Source organism: Meles meles, chromosome 3 (assembly GCF_922984935.1).
Source record: "Meles meles chromosome 3, mMelMel3.1 paternal haplotype, whole genome shotgun sequence".
NCBI classification, from domain to species: domain Eukaryota; kingdom Metazoa; phylum Chordata; class Mammalia; order Carnivora; family Mustelidae; genus Meles; species Meles meles.
In genome coordinates this window covers 137,494,565-137,497,492 of record NC_060068.1, presented here as the reverse complement: position 1 = coordinate 137,497,492, position 2,928 = coordinate 137,494,565, and the positions used below count along the sequence as shown (strand labels likewise).

At 41.5% G+C, this 2,928-nt stretch overlaps 1 pseudogene; it reads right to left on the bottom strand.

Moving 5' to 3' along the window:
* Positions 1–595: 595 nt before the first annotated feature.
* Positions 596–1,894, bottom strand: LOC123938689 (annotated as a pseudogene).
* Positions 1,895–2,928: the final 1,034 nt, after the last annotated feature.

Genomic DNA, 2,928 nt, shown 5'->3' with positions numbered 1-2,928 from the left:
ATGCTATAGCTCAGTATGTACCATTACATTGTTCTGGGCTAGTGTACATTTCAGTTTAACACAGAACTGCATTTTGGGTTTTAGAAAGGCAGCAAGAGTTATATTTTGGCTTTTATTCTAGATGCTTAACACAGTTAAGGCGACAGTTGAAGCGTATTAAGTAAAGGTAGTTACAATTAAATGATGATCAACACAATCTCAAGTAACCTACATACACTGTATAATGCTTACATGGAATGAAACCAGTGTACTTAATTGGTATTTTACACGCACACACACACAGAGAATTAAAAAAACATCAAAAGCAGTCATTCTACATGTACTATGGTTACATATTAAAAATGCAATTATACCACAGAACTAAAGTAGTATGAACAGCACTACTTGATATGTAAAATAAAGGTGATTGGTTCTAACACAGAGCTAAGCCTGTATCAGTCATTCTAATCATAATGGCTTGTAAAAGCATCAGGTTTCCAGTAGAGAAACTACTCTATGAAAATCAGTTAAAATCTGTCCACAGTTTCACATCAGTAAAACCAGGATAAGGCTACGTACGATCTTGAAGTGTGAACATGATATCCAATCAAAACAATAAGATTCCCAGCCATAATGTAAGATAGAAAGGTCTTCATGCAGCATATGCTCTCTGGCTCCTAGAAAGCTTCATGTGCATAATATAAAGTTAAGTTGCCCAAGAAATAAACTGGAGTTCAGTGAAGTTTCCATTGTGCCATGACTTTTAAACCTCAGGAATGGTGTGATCCATCAGGCTTTTCATAATGCTTGGTGCCATCCGTTTAATAATATGTTCAAAGATAAAAGCAGGCATGATTGTAATAGTAACTACAGTCTCAGATGTTGACAGTATGTCTGCAATTTGAGAATCCTTCAGCCCAATGACATTCTGCCCATTGACTTCACAGATGTTATGTTCTGTGAGAAGACCATTTCTGGCTGCAGAACTATCTTTCATTATGGATGTTATCTTTCCATTTTTAAAGATAAAGCCAACATGTCCAGTACTATCCTTATGCATGGTAACTGTCCGTTCAAAGGGCCTGTCACGAACAGTCATAGTAATCTTCTCTCCAAAAGCCCATTTGAGTACCTTGTGCGCTTTATCAGAGCTCCAGCCTGCACAGTTTTCCCCATTGATCTGGAGTACTTGGTCCCCAAATCTCAGACCAACCAATAAGGCTGGAGAATTTGCCTGGACTAGCTGAACAAATATGCCATTATCTATTGATTTAAGCCTGAGCCCAATTTTTCCATCTTTTTTTTTTTTTTTTAAAGATTTTATTTATTTATTTGTCAGAGAGAGAGACAGAGAGAGAAAGATCACAAGTAGGCAGAGGCAGAGGGAGAGGCAGGCTCCCTGCCGAGCAAGGAGCCCGATATGGGACTTGATCCTAGGACGCTGGGATCATGACCTGAGCCGAAGGCAGCCGCTTAACCAACTGAGCCACTCAGGTGTCCCCAATTTTTCCATCTTGATCCTTACACAAAATGACTTCACGAATCCCTTGCTTAATTTCTGCTCTACGAATTCCAACATCATTACCAGTTACAGGAGCCACCATATAGTTCATACTGGAAGGTCTTGCTACCAACTGCCCCTGAACTGGTGCTCCAGGGACCACGGCCATATTTGCATGGATTTCTTCTTCATTTAAACTCAGGCCCATGTACTGGGAGAGCTCCGGATACAATTTAGGATAGAGATTTCCATCTTGAGAGATGAAGCAGAAGCTTCAGACAAAATTGCTGGGTTGCCAGGGTTTGCGGAAAAGGCAGTTTGAGCCTGAATAACTTTTTCTACCTTCAGGTCTTCAAGAGATGGGTACAGAGACATTTTTGCAGGATTTTTCTAGGCCACAAGGACCTGCTCACTGCCGTTGCTGCCCCGCCGCCTCCGGTAACTGGCACAGACTTCCGAGACCCCAGTTTTGTTTTGTTTTGTTTTTTAAAGATTTTATTTATTTGACAGATAGAGATCACAAGTAGGGAGAGAGGCAGGCAGAGAGAGAGAGAGGAGGAAGCAGACTCCCTGCCAAGCAGAGAGCCCGATGCGGGGCTTGATCCTAGGACCCTGGGATCATGACCTGAGCGAAAGGCAGAGGCTTTAACCCACTGAGCCACCCAGGCGCCCCAGACCATTAGTTTTTGATGTAGTGTTCCATGGTTCATTGTACATGCCCTCCTTAATACCCATCACTGGGCCAACCCATCCCCTCACCCCTCTCCTCTCTAAAACCCTGTTTGTTTACCAGAGTCCGTAGTCTCTCATGGTTCATCTCCTCCTCTGATTTCCCCCCCTTCATTTTTCCCTTCCTTCTCATAATGTCCTCCATGCTATTCCTTATGTTCCACAAATAAGTGAAACCATGCGATAATTGTCTTTTTCTGCTTGACTTATTTCGCTTAGCATAGTCTCCTCCAGTTCCATCCATGTTGATGCAAATGTTGGGTAGTCATCCTTTCTGATGGCTGAGTAATATTCCATTGTATATATGGACCATATCTTCTTTATCCATTTGTCTGTTGAAGGGCATCTTGACTCCTTCCACAGCTTGGCTCTTGTGTATATTGCTGCTGTGAACATTAGGGTGTATGTGGCCCTTCTTTTCACTACATCAGATAATTTTTCTTGAGATCAAAAACCATGCAACTTAGTTGGAAAAGTCTGATTGTACAGAATGGAATGAAAGAAAAAATAAAAGCCCCCCCCCATCTCGTTAACTGTAGCAAATGACAATCAGCTGTGGTTTTGTTTTGTTTTGTTTGTTTTTTGTTTTTTTTTTTGAATCAGCTGTGTTTTTTGTGATGTGTTCACATTATGACTGGACTTTCTACCCTCCCTGAGTGTTGCCACTATAGCTCTGTATCCAGTACTGCACCTTGTGGGCAGTGAGCAATCAGTGTTTG